The sequence below is a fragment of the Dipodomys merriami genome, unplaced genomic scaffold (assembly GCF_024711535.1).
Source record: "Dipodomys merriami isolate MVZ:Mamm:240054 unplaced genomic scaffold, mDipMer1.0.p SCAF_31, whole genome shotgun sequence".
NCBI classification, from domain to species: Eukaryota; Metazoa; Chordata; class Mammalia; order Rodentia; family Heteromyidae; genus Dipodomys; species Dipodomys merriami.
In genome coordinates this window covers 12,035,606-12,056,656 of record NW_027204604.1, presented here as the reverse complement: position 1 = coordinate 12,056,656, position 21,051 = coordinate 12,035,606, and the positions used below count along the sequence as shown (strand labels likewise).

Sequence of the window (21,051 nt, the reverse complement as noted above, 5' to 3'; positions counted from 1 at the left end):
TGGTCAGGCCCTGTTCACAGAAGTCTAAGCACTGGGGGTATGGGATCAGAGTTAAGGGGAGTCAGGTAAAGGGCTGGGCGGGAACTAGAAGGTTCCTGAGGTGTGGACAAGGGTCATGGGGAGGGTGAGGGGCAGCAGGGGCGGAGCAGGGAGGGGGGAAGGATGAGTCACTGGTCCTCTGAGTGAGCCAGCACTGCTGCCAGGGTGGGGCCAGCCCCAGTATTTAGGACTCCTGGGATGATGAGCCAGGCCAGCCACACTGAGGCTCAGGCATCGGTTTCTGCACCTGCTCCCTGGTCTGATGCCTGAGGCTCAGGCATGGGTTTATGCAGCTACTCCCTGGTCTGACGCCTGAGGCTCAGGCATGGGTTTCTGCAGCTGCTCCCTGGTCTGATGCCTGAGGCTCAGGCAGGGAGCAGCAGGTTTGCAGGTTCAGACCCAGCCAGCCACAGGCCAGGGCAGCTGGAAGGGTTCTGGGTTCTGACTTGGGCTATGGGACACAGGGTAGATGCACAGTTAGGTGTGGGCTCCTGTGGACCCAAGCCATCCCCCACCCCCGAGCTGCAGTGGCTGCTGCTAAACCCGCCCCACTCCTGCTCCCCAGCCCAGAAGTTCATGGCTACTTTCTTGTTAGACTAATAGGTTTATAAGCCACGTGTTGACCATATTGTTGGATGGCAGTGTGAGGCCATGAAATGCTCATCTCTGATTCTAGCTACCTCTTGGTAGTTTGGATTGCCCAGGTTAAAATTTTTGCAGATGGAGTTGGCCACTGGCAACTCATGCCTATAAATCCTAGCTACTCAGGATGCTGAGATTTGAGGATCAGGGTTCAAATCCAGCCCAATCAGGGCTGTGAGACTTTTATCTCCAATTAATCACCTTTTGGTAGAGCTGTAATTCTGTAGAGTGCTACCTTGAGCAAAAAAGGCTAAGGGACAATGCCCAGCCCCTGAGTTCAAGCCCCAGTACAGTCTCTCCCTCTCTCTCTCTCTCTCTCTCTCTCCTCTCTCTCTCTCTCTCTCTCTCTCTCTCTCTCTCTCTCTCTCTCTCTCTCTCTCTCACACACACACACACACACACATACACAAATTGTACATGAAAACCATTTTTCTAGTTCTTTCTCCCCCTCTCCTTTTTCTTTTTTTCCTTCTCTTCTTCTCCTCATCTCTTTCCCCCTTCATCTTCCCTTGCTTTTTCCCTTCCTCCTTCCTTACCCCCTTATCTCTCCTACCTCTATACTTTTGCTTTCTTTCTCAAGTACACAAAACTGGGTAAGTCAGAACTCATGGTTTATAATATATGAACATTCATTGGCTTATGTATTCCTTTTGTTCCTTGGGTATAGATTAATATATTCTTAAATTAGTTGGCAAGACTGGGGATTTGAACTCAGATTCTTTTGTTTGCTAAGGAGGCATTCTACCAGTTGAGCCACTCTCCAGCCTTTATTTTAATTTTTTTATTCAGCATTTTTTTTTTTTTTTGGCCAGTCATGGGGCTTGAACTCTGGGCCTGGGCGCTGTCTCTCAGCTCTTCAGTGCCAGGATAGTGCTGTAACACTTGAGCTACAGCACCACTTCCGTTTTTTTCTGTGTGGTTTTATTGGAGATAGAGTTTCACAGACTTTGTTGCCCAGGCTGGCTTTGAACTGTGATCCTCAGATCTGTCTTCTCAGTAGCTGTGATTACAGGTATGAGCCATTGGTGCCCAGCTCAGCTTTTTTTTTTTTTTTTTTTTGTCAATTGTAGGCTTGAACTCAGGGCCTGGGCACTGTCTTTTAGCTCTTTGCTCAAGGCTAGTGCTCTACCACTTTTAGCCACAGTTCCACTTCTGGTTTTCTGGTATTTAACTGGAGTTTCTTGCCCAGTCTGGCTTTAAACTCATGATCATCAAATCTCAGCCTTCTGTGTAGCTGGTATTATAGGCATGAGCCACTAGCACCTGGCTTTATTCAGCATTTTATTTGCCAATTGTATCATTAATTTTACAGAGTGAGAAAGAGAGATTTCTGATTGCTTTTGAGATTGGGTCTCTACATGTAGCCCAGATTCTCTTACTTTTGCTTCCTAAGGGCTGGATCTTGCTTATTTCATCCATTGAACATAGCTGTAGCTCATTCATGTTCACTGCTATATAGCATTCCCTTGGTGACAGCATCTGCCTTCTTTATCCTTGTGAATGACAAGGCCACACACACTCCAGTTCAAATCTCTTGATGCCATATGTAGGTCTGTAGTTGGTATGGGTCTTGAAGGGGAATAGTGGCTCTTGGTTTGTAAATCTTGAACTTTACAAGATAATGACAGGTTATCTCTCAATGTGGCTGTGGTTGGTTTTATTTTACCCCGCCAGTGATACTAAGAGATGCTGGGGATCTGCTCCCTCCCATGTACTTATCAGAACTGAATGCTTTTGTCAAGATATTAATATCTCTTCATGTTCTTGGTTTATATTTCCTGATTACCAGTGAGGCAGGTGCAGACATAGCCTTCAAACCAGACTCGTGGGAACTGTGGACTTCAGTAGCTGGGTATTGAAAAAAGGATAGAGAGTCAAAACATTCAGTTGTGGTGCTGGGAAGGTGGCTCAGTGGTAGAGTGCTTGCCTTGCATGCATGATGCCCTGGGTGCCATTCCTCAGCACCACATAAACAGAAAAGGCCAGAAGTGGCACTGTGGCTCAAATGGTAGAGTTACTCACCTCGAGCTGAAGAGCCCAGGCCCAGAGTTCAAGCCCCATGACTGACCAAAACAGCTGATATTTTTATGATCCTCCCTTTTGGGGAGTGGTGCTGAGGATCAAACCCCCAAAACAAGCACTGAACTATACCCCCAAACCTTCAGAAATTAATACTGACATCATTACATGAATAGTATCTTACAGCTGAAGAGAAAGTTAGTAAAGTGGAAAGATATTTCTGAAGAGATTATATAGATGATGAAAGAGATGAAGATAAAAATTAGAGGCAGAGAGCTTGGAGAATAGGAGCAGGGTGGACAAACATTTCCTGTGAAGGGCCGGGGAGTGAAGCTTGTAGGCTGTTGTGGTCACCTGGTCTCTGTCATAACTGCTTAGCTGTGCTGCTGTATTGTGAGAGCAGCCATAGACATGTAACTGGTGGGTGTGGCTGTGTGTCAATAAAACTTTATTTATAAAAACAGGCAGCAGACTGAATTTAGCCCATGTGCTGTAATTTACCAACACATAGAACATAGTTCAAAATGGCAACATACATTTAATGAATGCTGTGGAAGGAGAGGAGTATGACATCATTCAAAGAAGTCTAGGAATTGATAACTACAACTGTCATACATATGGACTCAAATTATACCGGTGGTAAGTTAAAATTCTCCCCTACACACAGTGTAATAGGATAAGTAAGGTTAAAGTAAAACCAAAAGTTATCTTAAAGAGAATGACAATTATCCTGACAGTTACTTTTTCAACATGAACAATAAAAAAAAAGAAGATAATAGAGTAATATTTTATTTTCTGCCCATCCTAGGGCTGAAACTCAGGGCCTGAGCACTGTCCCTGAGCTTCTTTGCTCAAGCTAGTTCTCTGCTACTGGTGCTGCAGTTCTATTTTACTTGTGCTACAGTTCTACTTCTAACTTTTTTTTTTTTTTGGTAGTTTATTGGAGATAAGAGTTTCATAGGCTTTCCTGTCTGGGCTGACTTTGAACTACAATCCTTAGATCTCAGCTTCCTGAGTAGCTAGGATTATACGAATGAGCCACTGGTGCCTGGCTCCCAATTAATATTTTTAAAGTACTAAGAAAATAGCCATCATACTATAGAATGCTGTCACCAGTTTAAAAACAAAAATCACAAATACAGGTAAACCGGGCACCCGAGGCTCAAACTTGTAATCTCAGCTGCTTAGGAGGCTAAGGTCTGGAAGCTAGAGATTTGAGATTAGTCTGGGTATAAAGAGTTCATGAAACTTCAATTCAGCGGAAGGGATCGGTAGGTGGCATTCACCTGGGATCCTGGCTACAATGCAAAGTATGAAAAAGGCAAATTACAGTCAGGCAAGGGCCCAGGGCTTTAAGAAGTACAGCACCTGTCTGGCAAGTGCAAAGCCTGAGTTCAAACCCCAGCACTGCCAGAAATAAACAAAAACATCAGCAAAACCTTGTCTCCTTTGGACACAAGCAGACACAGAGATTTCTACCAATAGACATTCCCCTGTCACCACCCACCACACACAGACCCACATTGAAAAGCTTACAAAGAAAATATAGCTCAAGAAGAAAGAAAATTGCTTAAGAGGAAGATAACAATGTCTAATTTATAAAGATAAAAACAAGGCTATAATTAAAATCCTCAGTAACCATAGCACATAAGTGGGACAGAGTAATTGGAGTTTTAGTGTTCTGAGATCCCTGTATGGGGTGGGAAGAGGCTGGAGATATTATCACAGGTTTTTAACTTAAGTATAGGTGTTAAGATTGCTAAGTTGTTTTTTTTTTTTAATGTAAATTCTAAAACTAGTGGAGAGGAAGAAAAGGAAAGAAAATGAAACACATGGATAAAGTAGAAAATGTGACAGTTAAAGACAGTTTTAATTGTGACAATAAAAGCATACAGACCAAAAAAAAAAAAAAACCCACAGTTTTAAGGGCTGGGTGTGGTTGTTCATGCCTGTAATCCCAGCTGCTCTGGAAGTACAGAATGGAAGGATTGGTTCAAGGCCAGCCCTGTACAAAACTGTTACCTTATCTAAAAATTAAAGCAATAAAAAGGATACAGAGTGTGGCTCTAGTAGTAAAGTACCTGCCTAGAACTGAGAGACCCTACATTAAAATTCTAGTATTGCCAGAAAAAAAGGTCTGTGATACAAAAGAAAATAACAACTGTTCCCTTTATGAGTAGCTGCTGCATTAGTCACTGTGAATCATTCATCTTCTTATTTCACGTAATATATGTAATAGTGCCAAGTGCAAGGCAAGCATGAAAAAATGCTTTCTATTTATTACTGGATTTCTGAACCTGAAACAAGGTCTCAGACTAAAATAACGACTCACAATTATTACAGAACGGATTGCATGGGTATTGATTCTAATCTAAGGGTTTGCAAACTAGGGCTCTGAAAAAGAAGAATCTTGCCTCTTCTCTTTAGGAATGCCTGGGATGTGAATGAACACAGGGCCTTGCTCCCCTCAGAGTTCTTTCCCCAAAAAGGAGCAAAGCAATGCTTGACACAGAATGGCACTCATTAAATGCTAGAAGATCACTTGTGGCACACCGTGTTGGGAGGGAACATGTCCAAAGTCACAGACCTTAAACAGCTGTCTGTCCCTTACCCTTTTCCTCACTTTTGACTGGTGAGCAGTTTCTGAGGGCTCCAGATCTAACCAATGAAATGCTGGGACTGACAGTATTGAGGGGTAGGGGACATGTTCAGTATGCAAGAGGCCCTGGATTCCATCCCTGGAGCTGCATCCACACACATATACACACATAGTATGTACAACCACACTAGGTATATTTGGGAGCTCTATGGATTATCTAACCATCTCAAATCTTGTGAAATACATCCATATTTGGGAGCTCTGTGGATTGTTTAACCATCTCAAGTTTTGTGAACTATGTCGTATTATTAATCACATTTTATCAAAGTCCACACTGAAGAACAAGACATTAAGTATCCCTGAAAACAGTCAAGGCTGGTATATCTGGATTCTGTGCCCAGCCGTAAACTCAGCCTGTGCCTTTGGCCACTGTGTGATGCTTTAAGAGATGATTGGTCTCTGGGAGAGAGAGCCCTCATGGCTCACAAGCACCTTAAAAGAAGTATTAAGGGGAAAATGTGGCCTGGTCTGGCTCACATTAGATGGGTGTTTAATGGTGTTTGCACCTCCTCTGCAGAGTGGGGGCAGTAGCACCTCTTTCTCAGGGTTGGTGTCGGTCAAGTGCGAGAATAGAATATAGAAGATCCTCAGGACACCTGGAGACTTGTCTCTATCTTGGAGCAGGAAGGCCACGGCTTTACCTGTTGAAGTCAGGTGTCTGTGCCCTGGGCTGGTGGCTGGAGTATGGGCAGGTGAAAACTGACTTTCTTTCTCCTGTTCCTTGAAAAGGTGACTTGCCACCTCTGCCTAGTCCCCTTTATCACCCTTCCCCCACCTCATAGTATTTACAGCCCCTGCCCACGGATGGGCCCTGAGCCTAGCAGGCACCTTGTTGAATCATTTGATGTTGTCCCAAACCCTCTGTAGGCTCTCACCCTTGGGCTGTCAGAGGCCATTGTGTGGTGACTGTCCTTGGTCCCCTGGCCTCCACTTCCGTGATTGTGATGGGGTTGAGAACAGCAGCTGGGAGCCATTGCCCAGAACTTAGTTCTTCCCTGCCTTCTTTGCCCTCTTTACCTCTCCATGCCAGCCCTTGTCCCAGTTGCTGTCCTCCCTTCTTCAGCTTTTCTATTGTGATAATCTCTAGGAAACAGCATTTGCCCTTCTAAGCACGTGTAAGTATGCAGCTCAGGGCCACTCAGTTTTTTTACCAAGCAGGAATTCTGTAGCCACTGATCAGTAGCCATCATTCTCCCTTCATCCCGCCCTGGTATCCTTCGCTACAGTCAGCATTGCCCCTTGCTGCATAGAAACAGGATGAATAGGATTTGGCCTTTTGTGTCTGCCTTATTTCACTTAGCACAGTGTTTTCCGGGCCGATCTATATTAGAGCATGTGTCAGATTTTCCTTCCTCGACCTCTAATTCTATTGTATGTGTTTGTTTACTCCTCTGCCCATGGGCCTGTCTCTATCTGGAGAGCTGGAGAGAGGAAGCATGGACTTTTTCTTCCTGAGGAGACCACTCCTTGAGGTGGTGGGGCAGAGATGCTCCATTGTACAGGCCTCTGGGAGGATATGCCACTGTGCAGGCCTCTAAGAGGGATGTTCCATTATATGGCCTTTCCTGGGGGTGTGCCATTGTACAGGCCTTCTGGGGTTGCACAGTTGCACAGGCCTTCCTGGATGATATGCCATTATATGGCCTTTTCTGGGGGTGTGTCATTCTACAGGCCTTTCTGGGGTCTCTTCTCAGCCGATTCCCAATGTGCCTGGCATCACTGGGCCCCGGAGGCACTACCTGGAGAAAAGTGATTCTCAGGGTCCCCTCCTTGCCTTTGCCCACATTTCATGTGCCTGGGGCAAGCGATGGGGTATCGTCACTCTAGCCATCCTTGATTTTCTTGAGCCATTGAGGCTAGAGGGTTTTCTTGCTTTCTTTTTTGTTATTTTCCTGCAATTTTGTTTTTGTTTCTTTACATTTCTTCCCTTGTCATTCATTATTGTTTCAAGGCATCCCACTTGGCTTTGAGGCCCTGCAGAATTTCTGTGTGCTTCATCCTAGAAGCATAGGTCTTCTTAATGTGGGTGTTTCCTGTCTCTTTTATTTAGACTTCAGTAACTGGGGGTTCCCTAAGACAAAGGGCCCCCGTCTTCCTTTCTCTGGCTCTTCCTCTACCTTTTTCCTCAGTGCATCAGGAGCTGTCCAGAGACCACAGACAGCAATGTGTACTGTGTGTGTCTCAGGCAGCTCCAAGAGGAAGTTGGAAAAGCTCTGAGCTCATCAGTGCAGGATTTCCCCAGCACCAATGTCCTGATCAGGCCTAAAATTATCTGAGCTTTTGTATGGGCTGCTGTCTTGTTCACTTATTACTGATTCTCTCCCTTTCTTTATAGGACCTTCGAGGCTGTGGCCTCTCTTAGCTGCTTCTATGCTCTTCCTGTGGTCACATGTCCATCACTGAATGAGTCGCTGCATGGTTAGGACCATGTGTTATTAAATTTGTAAAGGGAAAAATATTGTCACTCCTGTCCAATTTAAAAGATTGTTACACTGACTGTGGTGGCTCTTATCTATTATCCCAACACGCAGGAGGCTGAGGGAGGATTATGAGTTCGAGGTCAGCCAGAGCTGTATAATGAGGCCCCATCTTAAAAAGCAACCCAAACTAACAAAGGTCGAAATATCAGAGTACTTTGAAAACTGTGATGCATTACTCCATGTGAGTTTTTATCCCAGCCTTGGGGTTTTGTTTGTTTCTCTGAGTATGTGCATGCACCCAATATTTTTCCCTTTACAGATTTTAGAACATACACATATGCACATTGGTACTAGGGCTTGAATCCAGGGCTTCATTGTCTAGCACAGCTTTTTCACTCCTGTCTGGTGTTCTACCACTTTAGCAATACCCCCTCTTCTGGCTTTTGATGGTTAATTGAAGCTCTTAGATTTGTTTGCCTGGGCTGGCTCTGTACCATGACCCTTAGATCTCAGCCTCCAGAGTAGCTAGGATTACTAGCAGCCAGTTGGATTACTTTTTCCATTTTTTAGGTAAGGCCAACTCAGGCTTAGGAAGAATAGATTGGGAAGGACTGTCAGGACCAAGTCGATAAGCTGTGGGAGCGGGAGCTTTGCTAAGGATGGACAGCTCTGACATCCTGGGCATGGGTCCAGGTGGACCTGGCCCAGGGGCTTACGGTACTGGCTGCCTTGACATCTCCAGCCCTGCTCCTCCAGTGCATCCCTGGCCAAGCTGCATTCACTTCTGTGGATATTTCTTAGGGTTTTGTGGTCCAAGGGGATGTGCCAGATTGATAGTTACATACAGTTGCTAGCCCAGAAGGCTAAGGATTTTAGAAAGATGATTATAGCCCATGGTGTGAGGCCCATCCAAACTAAACTTTGTGGTTTGATCTCATAACCACCTCCTTGCTGGTTCCCATATGGGAGGTGCACCTCACACAGCTATGCACAGCAGCCTGGGAAGAGATAATAAAGTGTCCTCATCTCAGTGGTAGGACCTAGCCTCTGAGGGTATGTCCTGGCTGTGAGTGAGTCTCCTGCCACAGCTCATGGGCCCAGGTTGGCTTGCCATGTGGGCATATAGGTGTTTTATATGGACAGGTGAAAGGTCAGAGAGTACTTCTGTACTTCATTCGACATCCAGTTCAGATTTCTACACTATTTGCTTCTGCCTCTACTCTGTGTTCTAGTGGACAGTGTTTGCCTCATGGATGCTAAGTGTAAAGTCAGGGAGACTGCAGTAGACATTCCCCAGTATCTTCTCAATTCTGGGATTCTGAGAGTTGTTTGATTTTTTGGTGAGAAAAACAAAGGACCCGCTCCCAGAAAAGGCCAGGAACTTACTAATGTGTTTACCTACCTCCTGGCTGTGGCCCTCCCTTGGCCCTCTGCTTTGAGAAGGCAGCAAGGAGCAAGTGGTATTTAATGTACAGCACCTCAATCTCAGCTTCTGAGGAGAGCAGAGTCCAGAGCAACTCCGTCTCCTAGCCACCTTTCTAGGGGGAGTCAAGCTACCACCACTTGAGGAGCATTCTCGGGAGGGGTTCCTTGGCCAGATGTCAGGGTTCCGCTGACAATAGTGAGCTACCACCCTAATTTTAGGAACAAGAGGGTCCTGAGTCAGCAGGGGACATGAGGAGGCAGTGTGGGATGCCCATGGACGGGTGGGCAGCAGCGCAGGCCCAAGCTCTGGTAAACAGCGTCTCCACCCATCACTCTGGGGACATTGACTCACCGAGCCTGTTGCAGGCGAAGCTCTGGGCCCGTGGAGGGCCTTCGCTGTCCCAAAGCAGCTCATTTTTAGCTCTGCACGCCCTGCCTGTAGATTGGGGTGGTGGACATGCTCGTCTACCCGATCGCTTGTGGGTGATCTCACGCCTTGAGTTGGGCCTCATCTGCCTGCAGTGAGGTCTTCCTCTGGCACTCACAGGGCACGTGGGGCCAGGCAGGGCCATCTGTGTTCTTTCTCCTGCTCTGCAAGCAGCGTTTCGTTTTGCCACATCTGTCTCCCTGCTCTATTCCTCAACCTATTCCCACAGGAACTAAAAGGCACTTCCCCTCCTACCCCTGCTTTAGAGCAAACTTCTGTTTATCCTCATGGCAAACTGGCCTATGAGGCCACTTGTACAATTTTGGGAATGTTCCAGACTCTGGGACTCAAATCCCAGAGTTCTCTGGCTCTTCCTCCCCCAAAGCAGGTCAGAAACCTCTGGCTTTTTTAGATCTGCTAAAAAGGAGAAAACTTCTAAAAGATGCAACCCCCCCCCAAAACATTCCTATTATGAGGGGTCTCAGCAAGAGGAGCAAAGCTCTCAGTGGGGTCTAGAGTACACACCCATATGGCAGCATTGGCTAGGAATCTGGGAGAAAATTCTGGAGCAGGGTCTGTCTATGTGTGCTTACTTTTTGTTGGCTCATTTCATCTTTCTCCTCCTCACCATGACTCCATTACTCTGTGATTCCAGTGTTTGTTTGTTTTTTTCCTCCTCCTCCTCCTCCTCCTCCTCCTCCTCCTCCTCCTCCTCCTCCTCCTCCTTTCTTTCTTTCTTTCTTTCTTTCTTTCTTTCTTTCTTTCTTTCTTTCTTTCTTTCTTTCTTTTTCTTTCTTTCTTTCTTTCTTTTTCTTTCTTTCTTTCTTTCTTTTCTTTCTTTCTTTTTCTTCTTTCTTTTTCTTTCTTCTTCTTTTCCCTGACATGTTTGTCCTTCTCGCTCTGGTGCTACCTTTTAAAGCCCCAAGTTGGGAATCCAGAGAGCTGCGATGATTAACTGCCGGAGCCCAGTGGGAGAATTCCACAGCCTTAGACGGCAAATTTCTGTAGCCTCCCTCCCAGCCTGCCGTGGGACTCCAGGCAGAGCCTTCTCTCCAGCTGGTCCTGGAGGGGGAGGAGAGCAGCAGGCCGTGTCCTCGGCTTCTCTTTAGGCCAGCAGCTGGCAGAGAGAAGGCTCAGTGCCTGAAACCCTAAAGGGAGAACACAGCCCCTCTCCCACTCTGAAAAAGGCTGTTCTCTGGTAATGAAGTTCTTACTCATTCATAGTAGCTGGCTGCAGTGTGTGAGGCCTGCCCAAGTTTGACTCTATCCCCATCAGGGTGCCTGTCACCCCTCTTTTCCTGTCCCTCTGGAAATCCTTGCATTGGGGTAGGAAGAGACAGAAGGCAAGGTCAGAAGGCTCAGACAAGGTGGGACAAAGAAGCCATCTTGCCACTTGTGGTCGGATGGAATCAGCCTGTTGTCCTCAGGGCCTGAATCTTCAGCTTGCTCTGGGGACATAGAACGGAACAAGGTCACACTATAGCTCTGAGGGGGTCTCTTCTAAGAACCCCATCTCCCAGCCCTTTCTTCCATCAGGCTGTTCCCCTGTTTCTGCTAGAACAGGAGCTTGGCTGAGGATCCTGCGTGCTGACTTTGTTGTTAGTCCACAGGGATGGTTTTATAGCCCTCCTCCTTTCCATCTCTACAGTCCTCCCTCTGGGTCTCACTGAGCATTTGACCTTTGCTGCAAGTGTCGTTACAAGCCATGTGGATATGTGACTGGGCAGGCACTGCAGGTGGACTTTCAAGAATGCTGAGTGGCCACGGAGGCCTGTTGTGTAGACCATGAATGCTGTGGCACAGATCTGGTTCGGTGTTGGTGCAGGCTCTGGTGTCCCACAGTGCCTGACCCTCTCCACACGTCCTTCTCTCTCTCCTCTGTCTGAGCCAGTGTGGACTTGAACTGGACTGATCAGTTTCAGGAATTAACCAGGTAAAAAGAGATACATTCTGCCCAATTAGGCTTTCCCTTTTGATGTGGAAAAAGAGAGAATGAAAAGGATTGAAATAGACACATTGGGGGGAGATATGCCAAGAGATGAAAGAAGACAGTCAGGGCTTAGCACTGAGGTAGAGAGAGAAATGAAGATGTATAAAGAGTGATGACTAGGTATTTCCCCCCATGATTCTTGACAACAAAATCATCCAGAAAACATCCAGATTTTGCTACTTCCTGCTGCTACTCTCCTCCCTGCCCACACTAATCCTCTCCTCCCAGGTTCTTTTTGAAGGTGGGATAGTGCTGCTCAGAATTCTGAGTGCAGGCCAGATGCAGTGGCTCATACTTGTAATTATAGCTACTTGGGAGTCTGAGATTGGGAGGATCGTGATTCAAGACCAGCTTGGGGTGGAGGGAGTTTGCCAGACTGTTCCATCTGAGAGCTGGGCACTATGGTATGCACCTGTTGTATCCTGAAATAGGCAGATCATGGCTGGACAGGAAATGAGAGCCTATCTCAAAAATAACCAGCACCAAAAAAGAAAAGAAAAGGTTGGAGGCGTGGCTCATTGGTATAGTGTGAGGCCCCATGTTCAAACCCCAGTACTGCTAAAAACAAAACAAAAAAAGATGCCAAGCACAGGAATTCAGTATGGAATGGTTTCCACTCCTTCCCTTTGCCTGTTCCCACAGAGCGGATGAGTCCTACAGCGCTGGACACACCCCACTATTCCTCTTACCCCCAAACTGTAGGAACTGTATCTCAGAAAATATGGAGGAAGTGCCCTCAATTTACCAACATCAGAGCCCAGAGGGAAGTACTGAAGAGAATCACAGCAGCTGATCTCCCTTGGAGAAGATGGAGACCCCTCGGGACCTCCCCTCCTCTTCCTTCCCTTGGAAATGAATGCTCAGAGAAGAAAAGGACGGCCCATGGTGCACCACACCTGAGCCTCATTGGGTTGAGTTCGAGAGGCAGCAGAACTCCCCAGCTCTTTCAGGAGAAAAATACACGGAACCGGCACTCTCTCTTCCCCTGAGAGACTGCCATCAACGGTGACCAGCTGGGGCTGAGTCACCACTTTGCCTGCCTTTTGTCTATCTCCACAAGACGCCCTGTGTCCATCACTGTGGGCCAAGGCCTTTTGAATAGATGCTCTTTATAGCTCTTTATAGTTTTTGGAAGCTTACTCTACCTTGGGACTCTGAGACACATCTGTGTCTGTAATCTTTTTAGGTTTTCCCAAGTAATGGCCAACCCAGCTGGAGTCAATGTCCCTGGTCCTAGGAGAGACACTGGTTCTGTAGAACTGAAGTTCATAGCAGGCGCCTACTTACATCGTCTAGGACATTGGATCCTTTCTTCACCCCTCCCGTCTTCGGTCCTCAGGGGACTTGGGTGGTGATGACAGTGGGTTTGACAGGCTCCAAAATGCCGGCCGCTTTGCTCTTTTGACCTCAAGGTTCTGCCAAGACTGATATCTATCGCAAGTTCTGATTTTTCCAACACGACTTTAACAGCTAACCAGGGCTGTCAGTGAGGACTTCTGACTTCTCCTGGGGCAGCAAAAGGTTCCCTTTTGGAACCTTCGCCATTCTCCCCACCAGGGTTATTTTCCATATCCTTCCCCAGCCTTGCCAGCATCAGGAAGGCATTCTTTTATCTTTGAGATGGAAGGAATTAGGACAGTCTGTGGGTTTTGCTCTTTGTTTTTGTTTTTGTTTTTTTTAACACTGCCTTCATTTTGTTAATTTATTTACTTATTTATTTTGTGGTGTTTGAGAATGAATCTAGGGCCTTCGACTTGTTTAGCAGGCAACCTTTCTACCACTGAACCACATCAAACTTGTTTTTAATCTGGTTAATATGCCCATTGGCAGTGGGAAGGTTTGTCCTAGTAAGGACATACCAATCAGAAAGCATATAGAATATTGTGGAGAAGAGGGTTAAGATCCTACAGCATTTTCTGTATTCCAACCAGAGATTTCTAGAAGGTATATCTTACCTGTAGTAACCTATAGCATGTTTGTCTGTCAGTACACACTTTCAGCTTAAGAGAGAGAGAGAGAGAGAGAGAGAGAGAGAGAGAGAGTGTGTGTGTGTGTGTGTGTGTGTGTGTGTTACATTCACCATATTAGCTAGTAACTTTGACTTTAGCTTTTTCACCCAGGGATGGCATGCTACCACTTGAATCACTTCTCCAGTTCTGGAGATATGGCTGGATAATGGACATAAGAATCTCAACTGTTTTTCTGCATAGGCTGGTTTTGAAACTGGATTCTCATATCTCAGCTTCCTGAATCTTTCTTATTGTCTCTCTCTCTTTAGTTCAGACTAGCTTTGAACTCATTGTGTAATCTAGGCTGGCCTAGAATTTGAGATTCTCCTGCCTCAGGCTTTCAAGGGCTGAGATTATATGTAGCTGCCACCAGGCCTGGCTTCCTTTTTTTTTCTTTCTTTCTTTTTCTTTTTTCTTATTGTTTATTTTCTTTTGGAGTGAGAGAATAGAAAAGGCAGGGGCCAGAGTGTCCCTCCCTCTCCTTCCCCCTACTCCTGGCCTGAACAGAAAAAAAAAATGTTCTAAGGTAAACAGAATGAGTTTACTTGAAAATGAAAGGGAAACCATAAAAGAAAGTAACAAGACTCTGCATCCCAAGGGGGTCCCCAAAGAGAAGTCCCCAGGCTTCCATCTTAGATGGGCTATGCAGGGATATCTCTTCACCCCAAGGTTCCTGGGGAGATGAGTATTAGATGAAAGTTTTCTGGACAAGTGCAGAGCCAGGTGACTTTTAGAAGCAGCTCTAGATGTTGTTCCCTGCAAACCTCCAGTGGGAAGCCATTGCGGGAGGGCGTGGGGAGCCCTGAGGCTCTTCCCACGGTTCCGGTCGGATCTGAGGCTCTTCCACCTGATTGGAGGCAGGTGGGGCTAGGACAGTGAGGAATGCTGTGGCTGGAGGAAGAAGACAAAGGGGATATTGTGAGGATGTGACACGGGCCTGGTTTGGCCTCTCTCCTTGAGATGCTAGGAGGTGGGGCGGAGGTTCCCAGGAGATCAAGCAGGCCTGTGGCCCAGAGCCTTCTTCCCAGGAGCTTATCCAGGATCCTCCTTCCAGCTTTCCCTTCTTGACTCAAAGCATAAGCTGGTTTCTGGCCTTTTTTTTTTTTTTTTCTCCTTCCTGGCCTATGCTCTTTTTTTCTCCTGTGAAAGTTGTGATTATAACACACACACACACACACACACACACACACACACACACACACACACACACACACACACACACACACACACACACACACACACACACACACACACACACACACACACACACACACACACACACACACACTGCTACCTTTTTTTTTTAAGCTGTTTTAGGGGGTTGGGAAAGGAAAAACTTTGAAAGTAAAATAATAAAAAACAGACCACTCTGCCATTTCAGGCACATAAATAGCTTCACCGTAGCCTGGGCTACACATTCCCTTTACCATAGCAACCTAAAACGAGTGTTTATAACAGGCTGTCAGCCCGCCTGGAAAACAGCAGCTGCTGCGCCCCACCAGCACGGCCAGCCCTTGGCCTGGGAGCAGTGGGCAGCTCCCTGGGGGTGTTGCTGAGGCCCTGGGCCTGGTCCTTGGGGTCAGGGAGAAGGCAGCCTGGGGTCCACGTGGACAGGAGCAGAAGGGAATCGAGTCTTGGGTGTCCCTGGCTTTGTTTGGCCCTCATCTCCCATGGAGACTCAGGACCCCAGTGTGTGGGGCTTGTTTCTGATCTGAAAAGGCCCAGGCAGGGGGTCTGGAATCTCTGGTTAACCCTGTGATATAGCGTACTCTGATGCCTTCTCCCCCGCATCTGTTTTCCTTGGGAAGCCCATGGATCTCCTAAGATTTTCCTCCAAGCTGAAGGAAGGGAGACCACCCTCCCCAGAGGATGGAGGAGACTTTAGGCAGGCCTGGCCATTCAGGTTTCATAGCACCCAGCCTGGTGGTATTGGAGAGCTTCTTGAGCAGGGCAGCAGACATGCTTCAGGGACACCCTCCCTCTCAATGGTGTTCTCAAAGTGTGTTCCCTGAGGCAACCATAGCCCCTTTCCTTGTTAATGTCCAGTCTAGTCTGGCCCCAACCCTCCCAGGTTCTGGGAAGGGCACAGCATTTAGGCTTTCACTACCATCCCCCTAGGGGTCTTGGCACCACCTCCCACTCCCCCCCCCATCATCCCCCCACCCATGTCTGAGAATCACTCCTCTAAAACCCTGCACAAGTACAGAGAGTTGGGATGAGTCTCCTGGAGAAAGGGCAGGCCACCTTAGTGGCTGCAGGCTGTGCGCTGTGTGAACAAGGAAGAATTAAACAAGGCCCCAGAAGAGCCAGGTTGGGAGGGAGTGCCCCTGGCCCTTTTCATAAACTTCAGCACGGAGCCTTTGCTCATTTGCTTGTCACTTGGGGAGATAGTGGGGCTGAGAGAAGGCTGGGACAAGCAGGGGGTGGGGGTCATCAGGGAGTAGAGAGGCTAGTGGGAATGTCAGCCAGGGAGATCCCCAGTTTCCCTCCCCGCCCCATGCGAATCTAGGTCCCACAGGAATTACTTTGCTGAGCCTCTGGGGACAGAGCAGCTGTCCACAGCCCTCTGTGGCTCATGTTAAGTAAGATGAGGCCTCCTCCATATGAGGTCTAGGAATGGATCAGGTCCTGACACCCCTGTAGCCAGGGGAGATTGAACCTCCTCTCCCTCTCCAGGAGCATGACATGTATCTGCTGAAATTCGTTTCTAAAAATAATCCCAGATCCAATCCAGCTGCTAAAAAGCCCCTTTGTTCCCTTGGAACCAAACCATGGAAAAACCACCAGCAGCCCCAAGAAAGGCAATCTCTGTGGTCCCAGAGCATGCGTACGTAACTGAACGCATGAGTGGCATGCCCCCAGTCTGCGTCCTGTCTGGGGCCTGGTGGCTTCCTGTCCCTATTCTAAGGAGTGTGAAGCAGATCTCAGACCAGCCCTTACCCTGAGCATTTCCCACCATCAGGTGGCAGGGATGAGAGGCTGCCAGCTCCCCTCAGTAAACAACAGGCCTTGTAGATGGCAGTCACCCCCACCTAACACCTGCTCTCTTCCTTCTTAACCAACAGAAGGATATGGTCAGTATTATGCTTACATTCTGTACATTTGAGCTTGCTGTTAATTCCTGAGCTCTAGCTTGCCTTGAGTTACTCCCCCTGCCGCCCCTCCTCCAAGTCACAGGAGGATACAGAGGTGACCCTGGCCAATGTGACCCCGATTGTTAGGAGAGAGTGATTTCCCTGTGGCTTGGGCCCAAGGGGCTGCCCTTTTCATCTTATAATACTGATGCTATTTTAGGATGGAGCCCAGGGGGTGACATTGCTTGCTTGCACACATTCCTGCTTCCACCCACATGCTATTTCCTGCCCATGCCACCGAACTTCTGTGGTTATGTGGAGCATCCTGGGGGCTCCCACCCAGGCTGGGACTCAGCAGGTCAGATGACAGAGCAGGCTGTTGATCCCCAGGGTAATTCTTGGTATCACTGTGTGGAGAAGACTTGTCCCATCTGTGAGTCCTACCTGCTCCTTTCCCCTGCCTTCTGGAGGCATCTGGACACCACTGAGAACTTTTGCCATCCTCCTCCTAGCATTTCCTAGACAACTCAACGACCACTTCATAGCTGAGGATCTTAGCAGCATGGTGTGTGTTTTTTCCGTACATTTGGACTTCAGGTGCAGAGGAGTGAGTCCATTGCCCTATGGATTTGTCAGTGATCTATGTGAGGACCCTTCTTTGCTCACTCTTTTCCTGCCATGGGAAGCCTTCTAATATGCTAAGATGATGGGGAGGAGGGCCAGGGTAATATGCCAGTCCTGGGCTTGAACTCATGGCCTCACACACTCGCTCAGCTTTTTCACTCATGGCTGGTGCTCTGCCATTTGAGCCATAGCACCAGTTCCAGAATCTTTCAAAGATTTGTCTGCCAGGTCTGGCTTGGAACAAGGATCCTCAGATCTCAGACTCCTAAAGAACTAGAATCCCTGCTTAGATCTTTCTCTCTCTCTCTCTCTCTCTCTCTCTCTCTCTCTCTTACATATACACATATATAGGTAGATATTGGTCTATGTATATCTTCAAATGTATATCATTGTTTAGATGCTTGTGCTTAATTTCTGTAAAGCTGTGACCTGATCTTTTTTTCTTCCATTGGCACCGCATTTTTAAAAAATATCCCCAGTACTGTCACTTTAATCTGTACATCTAACTGTTGCTAACAGTCCATGCTCCCTAGCTAGTATATTGCAGTGATCCATCACTGGGAGAGTGAATCTCAGATTGCTTCCAACTTCCCTGTCACTACAAATGATACACTAGGATAATAAACATCCTGGCATGCGCACTCTTTGAGTCCTATGTGAAAGCTCCTTTGGGATATACAGCTGCGAGTAGACAGCTGCATCACCTGTGTGCATAGACTTCATTTATCTAAGAAGCATCCAAGTGTTCTGGGAAGAGAGGGGAATCCTGCATCCCTGTAACCCAGGAGTCAAAGGAATCCTGCATCCCTGTAACCCAGGAGTCAAAGGTTGACATATTCTCTCCACTAGTTGCTCTAATTCTTGCTCTGTATTTCTGTTGCTGAATTGAAGAGGGTACTCTAGGAGTAGCAGACTTCAGGAAGGGGAGAGAAAGCAAGGAAGCTCACACATATTCCCTCCTAACCCAGAAGCAGTGTTCTCCAAATGTTCTCCTTTTAGGGGCTAACAGAGTATTGGCATTGACTCTCTAGCCCAGGCCTCAAAGTGCCATGAGTGTGGCTGTTGCCTGAGCTTTCACCTGCACCCTGGGCCCTTCTTCCCATGCCTTCCACGGAGGCTGTGTACTCAGGCTAGCTCTGTGAATCAGCCAGTGTTAGCTCAGCACGACAAGCATAAGGAAGGAAGGAGGGACCCAGGCCACAGCAAGGAAGGCCACTAGGCCATGTGACAGATGGTGGCCACATTTGGGGGAAGCTGAGTCATAGAAATAAGGGGTCAGTAATGAGAGCAGAGCAGCTTCCAGTGGGATTCATGCCTTCAGCAAGAAAGGCCAGCTCAGGCTGTTTCAGGTATAGCACGCTGCTCCGACCATAGCCAGAGTCGTCTTGTACACCAGGCTGGCCTACAGTTCCCATCCTCCCGCCTCAACCTCCTGTATGTGCACCAGCACACCCTGCAAAGCCAGGTTCGTGCCAACTTTTTAGACAGAAAACAGCCCTTTGGGAAGCAGAAAAGCTTGAGACATTCTGGTGCTTCCCAGTCTTGGTGACCTGAGCCTGTAATTTTACCTGCTTCGAGGGAAGGTGGAGAAGGGGGAATTGAGGTTAAAGGCCAACCTGAACAACAACAAAAAGACGTTCATGCTGGATGTGGGTAGCTCACACCTGTAATCATAGCTACTCAGGAGACTGAAATCTGAGGGTTACCGTTCAAAGCCATCCTGGGCAAGAAAGTCTGTGAGACTCTTATCTCAAATTAACCACCAAAAAACTTGAAGTCCTGCTGTGGCTCAAAGTGGCAGAGCACTAGCTGTGAGCGAAAAAGCTGAGGGAAAGCACCCAGGCCCTGAGTTCAAGCCCCACAAGTGACCAAAAACAAACAAACATACAGCAACAAAAAAAGATGTTCATGTGACTCCATCTCAACCATAGTGGGGTGCAGTGACATGCACCTGTCATCCCCAGTGACAGGAAACACAGAGAGGAGGATTCTGGACATAAAGTGAGACTTTTTCTTGAAAATAGCAAATGCAAAAAAGGACTTAAATGGTAGAAACCTTGCCTAGCATTGTGAGGCCCTGAGTTTGGTCCCCAGTACCAACACAAGGGAAAAGTCCAGATGACACATAGGAATTAGCACAAAGAGGCTCTCTCAGATCCCTGGGAGTGGCAAGGCCAAGGGTGGGAGATGACAGTGTGGAGGAAGGAGGAAGCCCACGTCCTCGCCCCCTCATCCCAGTTTTGGTTGGTACTAGACTGACGTGGGCATGGGCATCTGGTTTGGAATGGTGGCAATGTGGTGGTGGGTAGAACCTAGGGCCTAACACTCTGTCATTTAACCTAAATCCTCAACTTAAAAAAAAAAAGAAAAAGGTTTAGATTACTTTGATCAGGCTGGCCTTGAACTGCAAGTCTCCTATATACCTCCAAAGAGCTGGCATTACAGGTGTGAGCTACCTCCATCCAGCATGCTGGCCCTTCCTATATGTAGAAATGATCATAGCTACTGTTCACAGATCAGCTGCTGCATGTCAGCCACTGTGTGGGCACTTTTTGCAGTGATATTACCTGCATTTAATTGTGCTCTAATTTTCACATAAAGTATCTAGTACAGCACCAGGCACGTTAGACATGTTCCAGAAATATAACCTCCCTTCCTTCCCACTTCTCCTTGCCCTGAAGAGAAGCAGAGCCTCATATGGGATGAGGGCAAGTCTGGGTCAGAGAGAAGATCAGCGTTATTGCTGGGGGCCCGGAGGAGGCTTTCAGCTTCATGGGGGATATGAACACAGGTGGGACCAGCCCACCTCCCTCCTCCAAGGGTTTCCCTTCATCTTTCACTTCCTTCCTAGAATTGATGCCCAGATGTCCACAAATGCTACCTACCATCTTGATCCCAAGCAGGGAGAGAGCAGGACAGGGTGAGGGCAGTTGCTATTTATTTCAGGCATGTCCTATAGAGCTGTACCAGCTCCAAGGCCTATACACCCCCACCACCACTACCACTCCCTGCTTCCTTTCCCCATTTCCACCTGTGCTTCCTGGGCCTCACCAGATTCAAGAAGAGCCTTTGGCCTGGAAAATTTGGGGGTGGGGGGAGGGAGTTCTTCCACATCTCCAAAGATGCCCTTCTGTGTAATCTCCACAGGGAGTTACCCTTTTCTCTTCTCTAGCACTCTGGGAAGACTTCCAAGAGAAAGGGATTCCTTGGACAGAATTGGAGGAAATTAGTGTCTGGCTGCTGTTGGCAGTTGGGTGGCTTTAGGGCATGAGGGCTTTGTCACTGGAAGCTCCTTATTTTGGGGACTTGCTAATGAGCCTTGCTCCAGATTGGCTTAGCAGGAAGCAGAGGGACCTGTGCTTTTCAGCAGTGCAGAGGACTAGTTTACTGTGTTACCTGGGATGTCATTAACTCTGAAATGTAAAAGAGAAAGGGTGAGACATCCCCGATTAGAAGCATGTATTTTTGTACCCTGGAAAGGCCTCTTTTAAGGGATCTCATAAGCTGGGTGTGGTGGTGGGTGAATGCTTGCAGTCCCAGCGACTCAGAAGGCTGACACAGGTAAATCGCTTGAGCCTAGGAATTCAAGGTCACCCCTCTACCAAAGGACAAAAGCAAGGAGCTTCTCAGATGTTTCTCAGAAAAGGAGGAAGTAAAGTGTGACACAAGGAGGGCACTGGTGGCTCACGCCTATAACCTTAGCTACTCAGGAGGCTGAAATCC

General features: G+C 47.5%; 1 protein-coding gene across 6 annotated transcripts in view; it reads left to right on the top strand.

The window, feature by feature from the left end:
• Positions 1-21,051, top strand: part of Atp2b4 (ATPase plasma membrane Ca2+ transporting 4) — a 96,257-nt gene that overhangs the window by 21,034 nt on the left and 54,172 nt on the right. Inside the window, exon 1 of one of the 6 annotated variants that reach the window (XM_070041771.1) lies at positions 3,185-3,339. The exons of the other annotated variants lie outside the window; for them this stretch is intronic. The gene's annotated coding sequence lies outside the window, so the exon portion shown is untranslated. Of the gene's footprint in view, positions 1-3,184; positions 3,340-21,051 lie in introns of those variants that run through there. 6 annotated transcript variants of the gene reach the window in all.